Source organism: Schistocerca gregaria, chromosome 8, assembly GCF_023897955.1.
Source record: "Schistocerca gregaria isolate iqSchGreg1 chromosome 8, iqSchGreg1.2, whole genome shotgun sequence".
Taxonomy (NCBI): Eukaryota; Metazoa; Arthropoda; class Insecta; order Orthoptera; family Acrididae; genus Schistocerca; species Schistocerca gregaria.
Window position 1 is genome coordinate 235,987,168 of NC_064927.1, and position 12,721 is coordinate 235,999,888.

Genomic DNA, 12,721 nt, shown 5'->3' on the forward strand with positions numbered 1-12,721 from the left:
CGTTAAGTGCCAACTATCAAGTAATTTTAATCAGACTATAGTCCACGTACGAAGTCGCTGAGCCCCAGTGACTGACCCATTCTGCTGTTACTGTACTTTCATACTGGCATGTCCGTCCCTTGTCGCATCTACTGGTCAGTTTGACATTACATACTTTCCATCAGGCAGTGCATATTAGTAAGAAGCATAACTTTGGCAGATTTTTTAAGTTAAATGTGTCAGAGTAATGATGACCACTGCTGGTTGAAACCAATAACTGCATTTTGAAATGCATATGAATCAGTTTGGATTCCGCAAAAATGTTGGAACACGTGAGGCAATGCTGACCCTACGACTTATCTTAGAAAATAGATTAAGGAAAGGCAAACCTACGTTTCTAGCATTTGTAGACTTAGAGAAAGCTTTTGACAATGTTGACTGGAATACTCTCTTTCAAATTCTAAAGGGGGCAGGGTAAAATACAGGGAGCGTAAGGCTATTTACAATTTGTACAGAAACCAGATGGCAGTTATAACAGTCGAGGGGCATGAAAGGGAAGCAGTGGTTGGGAAGGGAGTGAGACAGGGCTGTAGCCTGTCCCCGATGTTATTCAATCTGTATATTGAGCAAGCAGTGAAGGAAACAAAAGAAAAATTCGGAGTAGGTATTAAAATCCATGGAGAAGAAATAAAAACGTTGAGGTTCGCCAATGACATTGTATTTCTGTCAGAGACAGCAAAGGACTTGGAAGAGCAGATGAACGGAATGGACAGTGTCTTGAAAGGAGGATATAAGATGAACATCAACAAAAACGAAACGAGGATAATGGAATGTAGTCGAATTAAGTCGGGTGATGCTGAGGGTATTAGATTAGGAAGTGAGACACTTAAAGTAGTAAAGGAGTTTTGCTATTTGGGGAGCAAAATAACTGATGATGGTCGAAGTAGAGAGGATATACAATGTAGACTGGCAATGGCAAGGAAAGCGTTTCTGAAGAAGAGAAATTTGTTAACATCGAGTATAGATTTAAATGTCAGGAAGTCGTTTCTGAAAGTATTTGTATGGAGTGTAGCCACGTATGGAAGTGAAACATGGACGATAAATAATTTGGACAAGAAGATAATAGAAGCTATCAAAATGTGGTGCTACAGACGAATGCTCATTAACTAATGAGGAGGTATTGACTAGGGTTGGGGAGAAGAGGAGTTTGTGGCCCAACTTGACTAGAAGAAGGGACCGGTTGGTAGGACATGTTCTGAGGCATCAAGGGATCACAAATTTAGCATTGGAGGGCAGCGAGGAGGGTAAAAACCGTAGAGGGAGACCAAGAGATGAATACACTAAGCAGATTCAGAAGGATGTAGGTTGCAGTAAGTACTGGGAGATGAAGAAGCTTGCACAGGCTAGAGTAGCATGGAGAGCTGCATCAAACCAGTCTCAGGACTGAAGACAACAGCAACAATGTGATTGTTGTCACAAGTCGATGAAAGTAGATATGCACGTAGTACTGTACTCTGTTGTTAATAACTCAACATACTTTTATTGAAGTTTACCCATTCACTTCAAAGCTTCTGAGGGCGTTAACACTAATTCTGAAACTCTTCAAGAGAGCATGTTGCTCGCTGTTTAACAGTTCCGGGTTGTCTGAGACGGCGTAAGCGGTAAGCCACCGTTGCTAGATACATCTTTACATTTGTCTTTCGATTCTGTAGACTGTAAAGCCTTGACGAATCCTTTTTTGCCCTCCTACGAAACCAGTACAGATATGTATTTCAGAAGCGATGCTTCTGTGGTCGCTGATTGGGGTTGACTTACGCCCCTTATCTTATCAAAGTTTGTGTGTCGTAGTGTGGCGTCGGGTGTCGGGAGGTTCGATAATTTCCACAGCTGCAACCGAGCCTGCGAGAGGAGTGGCAATCTTGTTTGTTATTGCAAGTGTATTTTAATTGTTCAATAAAGAGGTTCAAATGGCTCTAAGCACTATGGGAGTTAACATCTGAGGTCATCAGTCCCCTAGACTTAGAACTAATTAAACCTAGCTAACCTAAGGACATACCACACATCCATGCCCGTTGTCTGCCTGAAAATGTACTGTTGTCCCAAGCATATTGCAACAAACGGTGTATTTCTATCGCTGCTCGTTTCGTTTGTATTGCCGTTTCAAATATACCGGTCATTTTTGAAACACCCTGTATACGAACTACTTAGACTGAACAGCAGATGGTAAAGTATACGCAGAATTTTCGTCCTTCCCCGTGATTCCCACTGGATGACCCAAGATGACAATCTCTTCTGTGAAATTCTTTTCGTATCGTTCGTACACCGTAAGTTGCTTCTGCTCCACAAAATCAGTAGTCGAACTTGTGACATTTGATTTCTTTCCTTTCCCGTCAGAGTATCCCTGACAGATGGTCTCCAAAGTCCATCCCAGTTGTTGTCAGCCCGCATCTCGTGGTCGTGCGGTAGCGTTCTCGCTTCCCACGCCCGGGTTCCATTACCGGCGGGGTCAGGAATTTTTTCTGACTTGTGATGGCTGGGTGTTGTGTGATGTCCTTAGGTTGGTAAGGTTTAAGTAGTTCTAAGTTCTAGTGGACTGATGACCATAGCTGTTAAGTCCCATAGTGCTCAGAGCCATTTGAACCTTTCTACTACATTCCAAAATCCACAATCTGATACCCTGCTAGAACGTTTGCGATTTTACCCTCGACACTGAGGGGCATATTAGACAGGAACTAGAATGAAATTTTCACTCAGCAACGGAGTGTGCGCTGATATGAAACTTCCTGGCAGATTAAAACTGTGTGCCGGACCGAGACTCGAACTCCGGACCTTTGCCTTTCGCGGGCAAGTGCTCTACCAACTGAGCTACCCGAGAACGACTCACGCCCCGTCCTCAAAATTTTACTTCTGCCCGTACCTCGTCTCCTACCTTCCCAACATTACAGAAGCTGTCCTGCGAATCTTGCAGGACCAGCACTCCTGATAGAAAGGATATGGCCAAGACATGGCTTAGTCACAGCCTGGGGGATGTTTCCAGAATGAGATTTTCACTCTGCAGTGGAGTGTGCGCTGGTATGAAACTTCCTGGCAGATTAAAACTGTGTGCCGAACCGAGACTCGAACTCGGTCCGGCACACAGTTTTAATCTGCCAGTAAGTTTCATAGACAGGAGCTGTATGCCACTACCACCAGGCACCACCTCAACCACCACCACCACCACCTCTCTTTCTCATGCAAGCCAAATACTGTAATTGAACATTCCTTCCATCATCAGGATTTGGACCGGCTGTTTCCGAGTCGTGCGCCAACACAGAGGCAAATGTCCAGACTTCATATTGTAACGCAGTGGGATTAATAAGGGATTCTAGGAAAGGTCGATGCTGTTCTCTGCCCTCTACAACTAAATGTTTGTGGAGTCACTCACACACCATGCTAGCTAAATAAACCACTAGCAGTTTCACCCGTATGTAGCAGAGGGAGTATGCATTCTCCTTTCATTCCGCGAGCGACTGAAGCAATGAACTTGCGGTGTTTGTCGAGAGGGCGAGAGAGCGTCACGTGAGTTCCCGGTCACGTGTTCGTGTGTACAGCTGGTGGAACTGTTTCTCGTGGGCCCCGGTGGAACGGCGTGTGACGCAGGCACTCCCCACCAAAGACCGCTCACACCTTATCGCGTGGCGCAGTTGGATCGCTTCGCTACACTGACTCAACCTCGTCAGTGGCGAACGGTTGGCAGTATTGCCCAGTTATCAGGTGTTATAGCGCTGCGTCGTGTCTCACCTGGAAATCCTACGGCCGCCGGAAAATAATATCTGTACGTTAGTAGGAAAATCCTGCAGCGAGGCTAGCTGTTACAGTTTTAATCAACGGAGGTGAGTAGTAGTGGATAAAACGACATACTGGTCGAGGCGTGAAGTTTTCTTCAGTCCGAAAACTGGCTTGGTGCAGTTCTTCACGTTCGTCTGTCTTGTGCAGATGTTGTCACCATTACATAACTGTTGTAGCCTACATGCATTTGCATGTGCTTGCTGTATAATTGACGCCACATCTTAAGAACTGTGACCTTTTTGTTATAATAAATAAACAACGCTCTCTGAATTACAACTTAACATTTACCAACAACCGGTTTCAATTTGCACTGCAGATGATCTTCAGGTCTAGGTTGGAACAAAAAGGCAATAACAGGAACGATCTTATAGAAATGTGGTATTTCGAACATTTGTGTCATGTATAGTAGAAATGACAATAAAATGTTAATGAACCGCCGGCCGGAGTGGCTGAGCGGTTCTAGGCGCTTCTGTCTGGAACCGCGCGACAGCTACGGTCGCAGGTTCAAATCCTGCCTCGAGCATGGATGTGTGTGCTGTTTTTAGGTTAGTTAGGTTTAAGTAGTTCTAAGCTCTAGGGGACTGATGACCTCAGCTGTTAAGTCCCCTAGTGCTCAGAGCCATTTTTCGAACTCACAGATACCTGTTGGGTTAAAGAGCAGATTATCAACGTCGTGTGAAACTAACATAAAAACAAGGATATGATGGGATAGTCTCGTGACATGGGCGTAAGTCCTAAATGAGTTCATTCAAACAGTGTAAAACTGTTTCTCTGTATTTAATTAAGTAGAAAATCAATAAAAATTCAGACTTAAAGGACACCTTAATGTAGTACATTTCTGCAGGAGTGATGCGTTACACAGCAGTGGATTAAAATGCAAATGTAAAGATACTGAGAGTACACTGTTCATCGTAAATTTACGTTCTTCTTTACGTGGTTAAAAAAAATTAAAAAGCCAGTGCAAAATAACCGAACATAACTTGTGACTTTTTAGGAATTTGACTTCATTTTAGTGAATAAGAAGTACACTGACGACTCTTACTGTTAACAAGAAGCAATAAATTGGGGACTAGTTACGAAATAATCATAGAAAAGCCAAAGGAAAAGGAGCCTAGTTACGAAATAACCATAGCTACGTTTAGCAAATAGCTGATATAAATTAACAAAGGTGTTAAGCGGCAATAGTTTGAAAAGGGAGTGGCCGCTGGAGTGCGCCACCTACCAAAGCAGGCTGAGTGAAGGCCGGTGCAGCAGTGTATTTACGTGTGTCACGGGCTGCCGTCCGCTGTCCAGCTAACATGGTGGAACACATTCACGTTCACGGAACGAGGAAGAACGTCAAGCATTATATGCCAACTGGAGGACATTAAGGTTAACGTTACAGCAGAAATTCATTCTGTTCGTTAATATTCTTGTCAGGTGCTTTGGCATGTAGCGCACCCTAGTGACCACTCTCTTCTGAAATTAGCATCACTTAACATCTTGGTTAATTTACATCACTTGTTTGCTAAAAATAGCTACGTTTATTTCGTAGCTTGGCTCCATTTTCTTCGGTTTTTCCGCGATTATTTCGCAATTAGTCCCGCTTCTTTCCCCTTCTTAACTGACAGTAAGAGTCCTCTGTGTTTCTATTCTTATTCAACAAAATGAAGGCAGACTCGTAGTTTAAAATATGTTCCGTGATTTTACAGTGCATTTTAAAATATGTAAACAAGAACAAAAATGTACGATACACTTTTTGCTGTCAGTGTGCTTGTAACATTGCTTTATTTTATTGTGTAACCCATCATTCATCCTGAACTTTACTTCATTAACGTGTCGTTTAAGTCTGAATTTTTATTGATTTGCTATTTAATACATATAGCGAAATAGTTTTACATTGTTTTAATGTCTTCATCTAGGACTAACGTTCATGTCACGTGACTATTCGAAAATTTTCTCGGGCTTGTTTTTTATGTTAATTTCACATAATGTTGACAAACTGCACTTCACAGCGCCAGGTAACGAGTGAACATACAAAATGTTGTTGTGGTTTCTACTATCCGTGAGACAAGTGTTCGTAATAGCATACTTGTGTACAATGATTATAGTTATTGCCTTTATTGTTCCAAACTAGACTTGAAGACTAGGACAGATTGAACCCAGTTGTTGGCAAATAAAAAGTTGTGATCCGGACAATGTTTGTTTATTTATCTGCTTACTTTATTCATCTCTTGGTCATCCTCTACAATTTCAACCTTCACATACGTTTTCTTCCATTATCAAATTGATAATTATTCCTACAGAAGACAATTTGTCATTTCGTATGAATACCTGGAAGCAGCAGTGAAAGGTGGTTGGGAGTCTGGATGTGAACTGAGACGATGTGCTCAGCAGTTGTAAAGTGAAACGCATAGATTCTTTGCTAAAAAAAGTTCAGTTTAACTGCGTAAGGAACTGCTTACACAATATTTGCATGTTCCAAGATGGAAAAGTGTTGACACGCAGACGCGCACACACACACACACACATATATACGCGCGCGCAAACGTTTGAATAAAGGTACCTTACAAGGTTACTACTTGAAGGGTACCTTATAAATAACTCCGTCCGAACAGGTTTCGGAAGGCGTCATTGGATGCGGATGTGGAGGGGCGTGTGGTCAGCACACCGCTCTCCCTGGCGTTGGTGAGTTTTCGTTCTTCTCAATCAAGTAGCTTCCCAGTTTGCATCACAACAGCGCTCGGCAGACCGGAAAGGATGCTATATCTGGCGAAAATCTACTTATAAAATACGAAAAATCAGTTTTTAGAACACAGTCTATAAATATCCTTCAGCCTCATGCAAAACCTACGAATATGAAGGTAGGCCATTAACAGCTCACTTATAGACAGTCGCGTATAAACTTTCCATGTGTCGTCCACAAATGACACCGTCAGGAAGGAACATTTGAAACGATAAAAAGCACCCTTTACTAACGATTTGCAGATTATGCAAAAACATGCAGAAAGAGCTACATAGTGTAGATTGATTTCTTGGAGACGGCCGACACTCGTTGCGTCAGAATACGTGCTTCCGTACTACGCAGTACGTAATATAGCCGAGTCCAAGACTGTGAGTCACACAACTCCCACGGTCTTCTGTAGATTCGCCACCGCAGCGCAGCCAAGCGGCTGGCATAGTGAAACGGCTGCAAAACGTCGCTGTATGCGAAGTGGAGAAGCAAATTCAAAATACAAGAGGTCGTATTTCAGAGTTTATTCTAGCACTATAAATTGTAGCTGCTTTACTTGGATTTGCCATATGTGAAGCGCTTTTACTATTTATTAAGAACAGAAAATTGGCACAATACGATTAATTGATGATGCATGAATGGTAGCATAAATGTACGGAAACTGAATTTTATGTTAAATGTAATGGAACGTGTGCTGGCTGTAGTTTTATGATATGCACACAAATAAGAAGAAAGTGGCACAAGTGGATATGCTGGAGGACTAAATGTTACAGCTGAGAAAGGAAATCTTCAACAACGTGCAAGGCAAAAACGCAAGGACAAGGCGAACAGAGGGTTTATCAGAAGACCTAGCAACAAAGCTCCAGGAGTGTAAAAATCGTGCTTAGTATTAACTCAGAAATCCACAAAGAAACTTGTGAAACGAACTACAATCGGCGCAAAACTTCAGGTAGTATGTGCCAGACACGCGGATACTCTTAATCAGTTCTTTTTGATGTTAATCACATCGGCTTACAATGAATTCCTCGTCTTAAATAATATTTTATGATACAACTACCACTCTACTACTGTGAACTAGCAATGAGATTTCATTATTACACTACTCGCCATTAAAATTGCTACACCACGAAGATGATGTGCTACAGACGTGAAATTTAACCGACAGGAAAAAGATGCAAATGATTAGCTTTTCAGAGCATTCACACAAGGTTGGCGCTGGTGGCGACACCTACAACGTGCCAAACCATTTCTCATACACAAACAGCACTTGACCTGCGTTGCCTGGTGAAACATTGTTGTGACGCCTCGTGTAAGGAGAAGAAATGTGTACCATCACGTTTCCGACTTTGATATAGGTCGGATTGTAGCCTATCGCCATTGTGGTATATCGTATCGCGACACTGCTGCTCGCTTTGGTCGAGATCCAATGACTGTTAGCAGAATATGGAATCGGTGGGTTCTGGAGGGTAATACGGAACGCCGTGCTGGATCCCAACGGCCTCGTAACAATAGCAGTCGAGATGACAGGCATCTTATCCGCATGGCTGTAACGGATCGTGCAGCCACGTCTCGATCCATGAGTCAACAGATGGGGTCGCTTGCAAGACAATGACCATCTGCACGAACAGTTCGATGACGTTTTGCAGCAGCATGGACTATCAGCTCGGAGACCACGGCTGCGGGTACCCTTGACGCTGCATCACAGACAGGAGCGCTTGCGATGGTATACTCAACGACGAACCTGGGTGCACGAATGGCGAAACGTCATTTTTTCGGACGAATCCAGGTTCTGTTTAGAGCATCATGATGGTCGCATTCGTGTTTGGTGACATCTCGGTGAACGCATGTTGGAAGCGTGTATTCGACATCGCCATACTGGCGTATCACCAGGCGTAATGGAATGGGGGCCCATTGGTTACACGTCTCAATCCCCTCTTGTTCACACTGACGGCCGTTTGAACAGTGGACGTTACATTTCAGATGTGTTACCACCCGTGGCTCCCCCCTTCATTCGATCCCTGCGAAACCCTACATTTCAGCAGGATAATGCAAGAGCGCATGTTGCAGATCCTGTACGGGCCCCTCTGGATACAGGAAATGTTCGACTGCTGACCTGGCCAGCACATTCTCCAGATTTCTCACCAATTGAAAACTTCTGGCCAATGGTGGCCGAACAACTGGCTCGTCACAATACGCCAGTCACTACTGTTGATGAACTGTGGTATCTTGTAGAAGCCGCATGGGCAGCTGTACCTGTACACGCCTTCCAAGCTCAGTTTGACTCAATGCCCAGGCGTATCAAGGCCGTTATTACGGCCAGAGGTGGTTTCTTAGGATCTATGAAAATGAAATCACATGTCAGTTCTAGTATAATATATTTGTCCAATTAATACCCGTTTATCATCTGCATTTCTTCTTGGTGTAGGAATTTTAATGACCAGTGGTGTATATTGTGACATTAACAGGAGGCAGGATGTTACTTAAATATATTTTCTTATTCGTATTGGGCAAAACACCGCCACGTATGGTGATTGATAAATATGGAACTTGCAGCATTAAAAGTAGCAAGGTCTCAGTTTGTATCATGTCATTCTTCTGTTACTACTTGCCAGCCGATTGGAGCGCTACAGCTGTCAAAAGGTTGGATTTACTGTAGTGACAAAAGTCATGGGCTACCTCCTATTATCGTGTTGAACCTCCATGCCCGGCGTAGTGCAGTAACTCGACGTGGCGTGGACTCAAAAAGTCGTTGGGAGTCCCCTGCAGAAATATTGAGCCATGCTGCCTCTATAGCCGTCCATTATTCCGAAAGTGTTGACGGTGCAGGATTTTGTGCACGAACTGACCTCTCGTTTATGTGACATAAATGTTCCATAGTATTCATATCGGCCGATCTGGGTGGTCAAATAATTCGCCCAACTGTTGACGTGGCGCATTGTCATCCATAAAAATTTCGTAGTTATTCGGGAACATTAGGCCCACGGATGGCTGTAAATGGTCTCCAAGTAGCCGAATATCCAGAGGACTCGGGCCATTCCATATAAACACAGCCCACACCATTATGGAGCCACCAGCAGATTTCACTGTGCGTTGTTGACAACTTGGGTCCATGGCTTCGTGGGGTCTGCGCCAAACTCGATCCCTACCATCAGCTCTTACCTATTGACGTCGGGACTCGTCTGACCGAACTACGGTTTTCCAGTTGTCAAGGGCCATACATGGTCACTCGCCGAGGAGAAGCACTGCGAACTATGTCGTGCTGTTGGCAACGGTACTCGTGGGTCGTCTGCTGCCATAGACCATTAGCGCCCATATTTACGAAACGCCCCGACATGGAAGACATTTTGACAACAAGACCACGAGTTAACAGACGACCAAAATTTAAATATACCCAACCAGCGCGTGCAGTAGCACACAACACCAGCCAAGAATACCCAGTCCTCGCCGCCATTACGGAACCACTAACACAAGGCATCCCACTTCCCCCACACCTGACCCAAAGACACACAAACTAACCCCAGAACACACACACACACACACACACACACACACACACACACACACACACACACACACACAAGAACCATAGACCTAAGTTACACTTAAAAATTAGCATAGAAATAATAAATTAAACATTAAAAGTAGCATACACATCAAAATTACTGTACTACTACCATATGCTACAACCTCTATATACACTAAAGTATTCAAATAGAATTTACGGGATAATCATAACGGAAAATATTGTATAATGTATAAAATATACACTATATTTCAATATGACTTAAAATCTTCAATATTTAAACCTCAGTTTCTAACTTAACTTATTTTTAATATACCTCATTTAACATAATATTTTTATAGTTATTTTATTTTTTGTATTATTTTGTATTATTGTATTATTTTATATTTTTGCATCTTGGTATATTTTATATTTTTGTATACTCAGTGCTGTCAATATGACCAAATGCATTTTTGCAAGAGATGTTGAATTAATTAATAAACGAATGTATTTGTACAGCAAAGGGCTGAAAAGGGCACTGCAAGCCCTCAAGCAGCCCGCCCACCCCCCCTCAGGGGTGGGAATGAAAATTGAAAAAAAAAAGAAAAAGAAGAAAAGCCACGCTGCCCTAAGGGATACATTCTTCGCTCATCCCACATTGATAACTGCAGTTATTTCACTCAGTGTAGCCTGTATGTTAGCACTGACATCTCACCGCAAACGCCGCTGCTCTCGGTCGTTTAGTGAAGGCCGTCGGCCACTGCGTTGTCCGTGGCGAAATTTGGTATTCTCGGCACATTCTTGACGCTGTGAATCTCGGAATACTGAAGTCCCTAACGATTCCCGAAATGTAACGGCCCATGCCTCTAGCTGCAATAACCATTCCATCTTGAAAGTCTGTTAATTCTAGTCGTGCGACCATAATCACGTCGCATTCGTTTTCACGTGAATAACCTGCCTCATATTTAGAGGTAAAATTGCCCAGTGAATAGCACGTCAAAAACTGAACACAGATCAAACTTGAAAACAGGAAGAAGGTGTACTGAGTTGTGAAAAAAGAAGCAAAATGTGAACGGTCCAAGCTCAAGATGTACAACATCGAGTGAGCTGCAAGAATCACAGCGTTGTGGTTGTGTGGTGACGTTGTTTGACTGCACAGTGGCAGATCCGTGTTTCAAAAACCGCCCATGTCTCCTCTTTATTTCACGAAATTATGAACTTCCCGTCCGGTGATTGAAGCGTCTGTTTTTGTTTCTGTAGTCTTGGCATGGTAAGAAGTTTCTAAAAATTATTTTAAAATAAGCGCAAGTGTGTACAAGAACCATGAATCGAGTGTCAAGCTAAAACACATTCGTGAAGTAACACTTGTGACATTGGACAGAATTGCAGCTTACCTCGTTGATATCAAAAGAATATAAACACAGCTTCACACGTAAGAACCACTGACATGTACCTCTATATGAAAAAGCGATCGACAGCTCATTTATCGTTCTGTAGGCCTATTGTGTTTGTCATTATCGCCTGTAGCCACACGTACGACCTTCATCTTTATATTACTCTAATTGGGACAAGCAACTGCCAAATAGTGGGTGAAATATGTTGAAAACATTATAACGAGCTGATTACATTACATTTCCCGCAAAACCAAATATTTGAATAATTTTCAAACAATCTGTCAGTGAACTAGGTGCTAACAAAATAATGTCATCACACAAAGGAAGCAAGGAAAATAATGTGACTAAGAACAGAAGTGAATGAAATACATACCAAACATTACGATTTTGTAAGACACGAATAACTGCACTTAATCTAACCACTTCATCGTCAAAGCAGGTCTGTGTTGACGATTCACACCAATCTGGTACTGAGAGCTAAACTGGTTGCTTCTGTGTCACAACTGTTTTACAGCTTTAGATGGATTGTCGAATCTTTGTGGCAGTTGCTCTTCATCGTCAGCTGAGGTGGTTTATTTGGGATGTCAAACAGTGCGGGTACTGCATTCCACACGATTTTATTATTGTCTGCGTTCAGGAACTGGTTTTGTTCGAAATGTAGCGAACAAAAGCTAATATTATTATACAGGTAAAATGGGTCTTTTTTCATAAGGTCTTCTCGTCTGCTATTAACCAGCCATTTTCTGCTCCTAAAACGAAACATTAATCATTAATACACATGTAGTTTGTAAGTTAATCCTGACGATACAATTTAGTAACATGATGGTATATACCTCTCAGGATCTTTAGGAAACCTAAAAAAAGACAGCTGTGGTGTCTTATTCCTGTTGTTGCTGCAATTTTTTTGCGTTACAAACGCTCCCGCTTGTAAAAGCCATTGTAGAAATCAAAGTAAACAACCACTATTCGTTTTCGCGATCGCACCGAACTCACAGTTTAAGTTACTGGTCGCTTGGGGTGCTACTGGCGCCGTAGTCAACAAAATCGAGGCGAAGTGTCGCGACTGTTACGTTAGACCGTGCTATTGCTATTCCATGACTTTTGTAACATCAGCATATATCTGGGGAGCAGAATAGATAGACCTCATAAGTACGCGGAAGGCAAGGCAGCAACAGATATTCGGGAATTTAAAAGTCGTGTTTGGTTTTTGAGTCTCGACGCAAAGCATTAGAAAGAAATTGTGAAGCACGCCAGTCCCTTGTGAACTTAAACACATCAGGTTAAAATACATTTATCGTCCTAAAA

The 12,721-nt window shown here is 42.7% G+C and overlaps 1 protein-coding gene across 7 annotated transcripts in view; it reads left to right on the forward strand.

The window, feature by feature from the left end:
- The window catches only part of LOC126284912 (NF-kappa-B inhibitor zeta-like), a 269,508-nt gene that overhangs the window by 109,687 nt on the left and 147,100 nt on the right, over positions 1 to 12,721 (forward strand). The window contains exon 1 of one of the 7 annotated variants that reach the window (XM_049984176.1): positions 3,666 to 3,851. The exons of 4 other annotated variants lie outside the window; for them this stretch is intronic. The gene's annotated coding sequence lies outside the window, so the exon portion shown is untranslated. Of the gene's footprint in view, positions 1 to 3,665; positions 3,852 to 12,721 lie in introns of those variants that run through there. 2 more of the 7 variants (XM_049984174.1, XM_049984179.1) reach the window with 2 other exon arrangements.